We start from the raw sequence: 7,524 nt of genomic DNA on the forward strand, positions 1-7,524 counted from the left end.
CCCTGTTTGGGGAGTGGTTTGATATTTCCTTCTCCAGCTAATTTTTTAAATGAGTAACTGAGGCAAATGGGGTTAAATGACTTGTCCAGGGTCACACAGCTAGTAAGTTTTGTCTGAGGCTGGATTTGGACTCAGGCCTTCCTGATTCCAGCCCAGGTACTCTATCCACTATGCTACCTAGCTGTCTATGGAGACAAGATAGTCCTTCAAATAACACCAGTCCCTTTTCTCTCTGCTTGTGATTCTTAGTGTAGTTTCTACCTTTTAGTCTTGTGTATAGATATAGGTCCAAGACTCATGAGTTGTTGGAGGTTGTAGGAGTAATGTGGGTATAGCCAGACATAAGTCTTTGGGGTTGAAAAGAGAGTAAAAGTCTAAGAGACTTAATTTGATTTCTCCAACATTCAGCATCAGCATCTTCATTATTCACCAATATGGGATACAAAGGTGACAAACAGTATGATTTCTGCTCTCAAAGATCTTATGATCTAATTGGAAGGATGAAACAAAAACACAAATACTTTCCAGGATTTCCCTTCTTTCCTATAGCCAAACTTTATTTTATGTGTTTTCTCCCATGATTAGAGTATGACCTCCCCGAGAGCAATGATCCATAGCCTTTTCTGTTTGTATCCCCAGAATACAACATTGGTATATAGTAAACAACTGTTTTATATTCGCTCATTCATCAATACAGATGATAACTTATAATACATGTCAAATTAAGGTTAAGTGTACAGGAGGGGTCAAAGAGTAATATGAGAAATTCAAGGAGATGGAGGAAGAAAAAATCTCTTCTAGCTGAAGACATCGAGAAAGAGTAGTGCCTGAGTTAGAACTTGAAGGACAGCAAGGGAGCAATAGTGAAACGTGTCATCAGAGTCTGTTCACAGTGGGAGGGACTGGATATGCAATGGTAGAGATGGTGAGAGAGGGCATGACAAGATTAATAATCAATCAGTGGGAATCAGTCCAGTCTGACCAAAGATTATGAAATTTCTGGAAAGGAAAATTGGAGCCAGATTGTAAAGGATTTTGAAAGTCAAATGTAAAAGCTTGTTTTTTATTTGGCTGGCAGTTGGGAAGTCACTGAAGCATTCAGAGCAAGAGGGATGGTTTCATCAGATCTGTGCATTAGAAAGATTGCTTTGCCATAAGTGATGTGCGGGAATTAGAGAGGGGAAAAAAGGTAGGAAGGGAAGGTTACCAGACTTGAGGGAGAGAAAGAGGTCAAATTGGAGGGAGGAAGGATAAGAAGCATGTCTAGCTTCCTGGCTCAGCCCAACACTCATTTTACAAATGAGAAAGGGAGAAATGAAGTGATTTGCACAAATCCACAGATTCAGTTAATGCTAGAGTTTGAACTAGGAGCCCAATTCTCCTGAATTTCAATTCACTACTAGGTCTATGGTATCATTCTGCCATACTACTCCCCTTTGCTTGCTAAAATCCAAGTCGTCTGAAGGATTCTCTAGATGAAGAGATGTCAAATATAAGTACATGCAACAGAATTTAGATTAAAGTATAACCTGGAATATTTAACAATAATAAATAAAAAAACATAATAGAACATAAATGATGTTAATAAGTGATTTTATAAGTCAATATGCTACCTACAGGGATCCTTATGTATGGCTTATGACTCCATTCTATTTGAGTTTGATACCACTTCTCTAGATTGAAATTTTGCCCAGGATTTTACACAAAGAAAGTAAGAACTTGAAGAGATATAGGAACCACTAAATGGTTCATAAGGATCCTTGTAGTTTCTAACAGACGAAGAACAAATTCGACAGATCAAGTAGAGCAATAAGTACCATGGGGAACTCTGATTTCCTCCCCAGGCCACTTCTCTGACAAGAATCCTTGCCATGTACTTGTTGTGTCCTCTTTCTATTATAGGAATAAGCTACTCTAATCTGCTTTAGTTTCATGACTTCTCTCCTTTTGGGAGAGCACAGTGAATAATACTGGGTTCACTCAGAATAATATCATGTATCTTTGTATAATGTTTTAAATTTTTCAAAGAGTTTTTATATTTATCTTTTTTATACTATCAACTACAGGGTGATAGTAGGGTAAGTAGGGTATTGTTACCCCATTTTTAAGCATGATAAAACAGGCTCAGAGACCTTGGTCAAGGTCACATAGTGAATTAGAGGTAGCACTTGAACCCAATTCTCTCATTTATCAATCAACAGAGCAATGAGAATTTATTAATTGCCTTCCAAGCTCTGTATAAGACTGCAAAAATGGACAAAAACCAAAAATGGAACAATCCCTACCCTCAAGGAGTTTATATTGTATCAAGAGAGAGAACACCTAAGTAAACAAGTATTTAGAGAATAAAGGGTAACTTGAAGAGGAAGAGAAACAACAGCTGGCAGAATGGGGGCCCAGTTCTTTATGATATAAAATGTTGCTTCCTCAATCTTTTTTCATGATCATGGGCACTGTTCAGATGCCCACATCAGTCAGGATTGCCTTGCCCATCCCAGATGCCAACTAATCCCTGTGTCTTCCATTCATCTTAGCCAGTGCATGCTGTTGAGGCAAAGGTTGAAATATCTGTGAGAAGCTGGGAAATCTTCTGAGAGTCACAGCAGAGCTATATCTTAGCATTCACACTTCAATCATCTGTTCTGATCTGTGGACATAGCAGTGGAGACCTTGGCTTAGGAAATCTCTTATTTGAAAATGAAGTAATGAGGCTTTTGGAAATTAAGATGGAAGGGCTATTATTCCCCGGTTGGTGGATATCCCTTCAGTTTCCAATTCTTTGCCATCACAAAAAGAATTAGAAATTGAAGAGATATCCATCACCTGGGGAACAAGTTGTGGTATATGATAGTAATGGAGTACTATTATACAATAAGAAATGACAAGCAGAATGATCAACAACAACAACAATAAAGCCTGGAAAACCTTATATGAAGTGATGCAAAGTGAAGTGAGCAGAACCAGAACACTATATACAATAACAGCCATAATATACAACACCCAACTGTGAATGACTTAAATATTATCAACAAAGCAAAGATCCACAGTAACTCCAAGGGACTCACCATGAAAAACACTCTCTATTGCATTAGGAGGAACTAATAGAGTCTGAATCAGATTGAAGCATTCCATTTTTCATTTCATTTCCCTCAGGAATTTTCTCTTTTTTAAGAAATATACATATATGTATATATATACTTTTTCCTTATTTAAACACTATATTGTCACAACATGACAAACATGGAAATATATATATTGTATGATAGCATGCTGTATAACCTATACCATATTATTTGCCATCTAGGGAAGGGGGGGAATAGAAGAGAGGGAGAGAACATGGACTACAAAATGTCAAAAAATGATTATCAAAAATTGTATCTACATGTTAAAAAAAAAAGATGAACAGGTCAGAGTGAATAACTGAGCAGATAGAGTAATTACAACATATCTTCCCTTTCATAGACATGAATTGATTTTATAGTACCTGACACATTCAATACATTCATTCATTCATCAAAAAAATAAATTCATGAAATGGGCACTATTTTAGGTACTATAGAGGCAGAATAAGACAAATAAGTACAGTCTCCTGACTTCTCAAGACCCATAAACTATTAGTGGCTTCATAGATGTAACTGTGTTTATTTTGCCCTATAGTGTCTCTATTGCTCCCACCCCATAAACTAAAGGATTTGGTTTAAATCTTATCTAGCAAGGTCTTTTCCTTACATTTCCTCTTGATTTCTATTTTTGGCCTCTGTGAGAGCTGCTTGTCAGGTTAACATAGTTGGAGTACTAAAGTAGAAAAGTGGGTGGAAGTAAATGACATTGTTCTCTTCTTGATTGTTGGGTTTTGTTTTTGTTTTTGTTTTCCTTTTTTATCCTCAAAAGTACAAAGAGAACTGTCTATACCCTTTGACCCAGTAATCCCACCACTGGGTAGATACTCCAAGGGAGTCAGAGAAAGAAACAAATATTTAACAGACATCAAAATATTTAGAGAATCACTCCTCTCAGGAGCAAAGAACTGATAATAAAGTGGATTGTCATCACTTGGGGAATGGCTAAGAAAACTCTGGTATATGAATGCAGTAGAAGAATGTTGTGTCATGAAGTGGAGGATTACTAGGATTGAATATTGTAGGCATTGAATCTCTGGATTGGATGGTTTTTATTACTTCTTCCTTGCCACAAGGGAGGCATAAGAGGCAGTTGAGACTATAGCAAAGAGCACTTTTTCTTGGAAAGAAAAAATGACCAAAGGCTGATTGGATACAACTAAGTTTCTTGCGGGTATAAGTTTAGAGTGAGTTGTCTCCTCAGACTTCCAAGATTGCCAGGGAAAGTAGTCAAAGATGGAATCCCAACTCAGGACAGAGGAGGGCAAATTGAGTAATTGCCTCAGGCTTTACACTTTGGGATATCTTCCTTCTCCCCCTTCATACCTTTATACTCCTTCTCTCCCATCCTCCCATTTTCAAGTCCCTATTATATATTGCCTTCCTCCATTAAAGTAAGCTCCTTGAGAACAGGGACTGTTTCTCTTTATGTTTGTATTAGTAGCACATAGTAAACACTAAATAAAAGTTTACTTTCTCCATTCTTTTGTTCCTTCCTTCCTTCCCACCTTCCTTGCTTTCTACCACCTCTCCCACTTTCCTGTCTTCCTCCTATAGATGCAGAGACAAGGAAGCTTAAATTTCTCAGTTGGTCAAAGATGCAACATGGACAATTACTGTTTGTTTTTTAAAAGATCTGAGATATTCATTCATTCCTGCTTCAGGTAACCAGCTATTCTGTGTGGTGGATAGTGGGCTGCCCTTGAAGTCAGGAGATTTGGGTTTGAATTCCATCTCCTACTCTTCCTGCCTGTTTGATTCTATAGAACTAGAGACAAAAAATATTATCATTTCAATGAATCTTTAACCTCATTAATAAGAATACTTCTGGGGCAGCTAGGTTGCTCAATGGATAAAGAGCCAGGCCTGGAGATGGAAGGACTTGGATTCAAATTTGGTCTCAGGTACTTCCTAGCTGTGTGACCCTGGAAAAGTCACTGAACTACAGTTGCCTAGCCTCTACCAATCTTGTGCCTTATAACAGATACTTAGTATTAATTCCAAGATAGAAGGTAAAGGGTTTGTTGTCATTTTTTTAAGAGAGCATTCCCTATGCCAATAGATATCCATATCTATCTATCCCTTCTCATCTTGACTGATTCATATTGATATTTTCTCATAAATTCTTTATGAAGATACTACCAATTTATTAGAGGTGTCCATTACTGGGATGGTCTACCTTTTATCCTTTATTCTTAAGACGTGACTGATTCTTCTCTTTTTCAAACCCTTACCAATACTGTGTATTGGCTCCAAGGCAGAAGAGTGGTAAGGGCTAGGCAATGGGGGTCAAGTGACTTGCCCAAGGTCACACAGCTGGGAAGTGTCTGAGGCCAGATTTGAACCTAGGACCTCCCATCTCTAGGCCTGGCTCTCAATCCACTGAGCCACCCAGCTGCCCCTTCTTCTCTTTTTCTAAGCATATATTTTCTTGATGGTGTCTTTTATACTACTGCTTTGGTAAAACTAGTGCTATCTGCTAATTACTACCATGCATCTCTCCACTGTCCTCTGGATCATTCTATTGAAGAGAGAGTTTAACCAATAAATAGAATGAGGCCATTTCTCCAGCATCCCAGCATATCATTTATCAATAAGGGCATGTGATCTATCAATAAAAGACAGGTCAGTGGCCTGCTTCTATTTGCACCAAAGGCCCTGAGCATAACCCACAGCTTCTTTTTATTCCTGAGTATGTCTTCTGATTGGTCTGACAGTACATCATTTGGACCTTCCTAGCAAACTAAGGAAACTCTGATTAGTGGACATTTTATTAAGGAAGGGGGGGGCAGGGCATGCCTGGCACTTGGTGTTGGGGAGGGGCACAGCACTCATTTTATGGATGGGGGGCAGGCATGGCACTTGTTCTGCTGGGTGGGGTCAGGGCAGGTCTCCAAAAGATTCACCATCACTGCTCAGAGTAATTACCTTAGTTATATCTTTCAGAAACTTCCTGACCTTCCTTCAAAGGTTGGGGTTTGAAGAAACTGATGGATTCACATAATAAATAATACAATCCAACATTAATTTTCCTCAATTTGCAATTGTGATCTTACAGCAATTTTAGAATTAGAATGTGATACATTCATAAAGGAACTACAAAGTATTTTGAGAGATAAAGGCCATCTGGAGATATCAGGAAGGCTCACATGTGCCCCTAGCTACCAGTGTCAAGAAGGCAATAGTAGTGTAAGTCTTGGGGTTGGTTGTCTAATAATCACAGTCCTTTTCCTCGTCTCTCCTACCACCCTTGGGAAGCATGTTACATTGATTCCCCTTGACACAGATTCCCTTTCTTTCCTTCACCCCCTTGCAAGCTAATCCTAATGTTACTTTAAGAGGATTTCACCTATGCATAAATATTATGGCTCTGGGTCTCAGGAGTCCACACCAAGTGATTTGCCCTAGCACCTCATTGGGAGTGACCCTGTCCCATGATCTCTAAAGCTGTGCCATCCAGCAGATAAGAGTTAAGGTTGTTTAATGAGGGTATAAATCCCTGGGTAGAAACAAAAGAGGGAAATCTGACAATAACAAAAAAAGAAGGAAACAAATTAGGTTGGTTAGATCCCCCTTCTAGCTGTCTAGACCAAAAGAAAACAAAGGTTTTCTTCTTCTTTCTCTTATGATAAAGAGATGGAAAAGCTAAATGGGTTATAGCCTGACCTCATTCAAAGACTTCCTTTGGCCGTGTGTTACATGAGGTCTGGAGGTTCTTTAGAACCCCATGTAGAATGAATGAGAAAAGGGAAAGAAAAGAGTAGGGCATTCATCAAGGGAGGGGGCAAGTCAACCTTTACATGCTCAGGACAACCACCTTCAGAAATTTCAAGTATCAGTGGAAGAAATAATTGCCATGTACCATCAAATGAGAGAAATCAAGCCAGGAAAAATGTAACAAGTGTTTTATTTGGACAGATAAAAGGACTTGATATTCTGAACCATGCATGTGCTGAGTACAAGAAGGCCCACCAGGCTTGAGTTACACAGGATATATAAAGGGAAAAATCACAAAGGTTTGGGCAAAGCATGCAAGGTGACAATAACCTTTATAGTTACGGATGGTATGAATATGGGGAAAGTGCAAAGGGTGGAGTGGAAAAGGGCAAAGCTAAGAACAGGGGGAGACTGACAAAGGGCAATGGGGAGGAACAAGCATCTAGTCCACCAACATATTCTAAGTGAAACTCAACCCTTAAGAGGCCTTGAAAAGGCAGTATGTTGGGGGTACAAAAATCAATTTCACATTCGCTCATTTTGGCCTAGGTGGGCTCCAGACCCACCGATGGCCAACTATAAAGGGCCATGATCCATCACACTATGAAATAATAAACAGAAATTCCCTTGCAAGCAAGTAAAGGAGTAGGTTGACAAGGAATAGAATGACTGCTTATAATTTCTGCTA

Source organism: Monodelphis domestica, chromosome 1 (genome assembly GCF_027887165.1).
Source record: "Monodelphis domestica isolate mMonDom1 chromosome 1, mMonDom1.pri, whole genome shotgun sequence".
Classification (NCBI taxonomy): Eukaryota; Metazoa; Chordata; class Mammalia; order Didelphimorphia; family Didelphidae; genus Monodelphis; species Monodelphis domestica.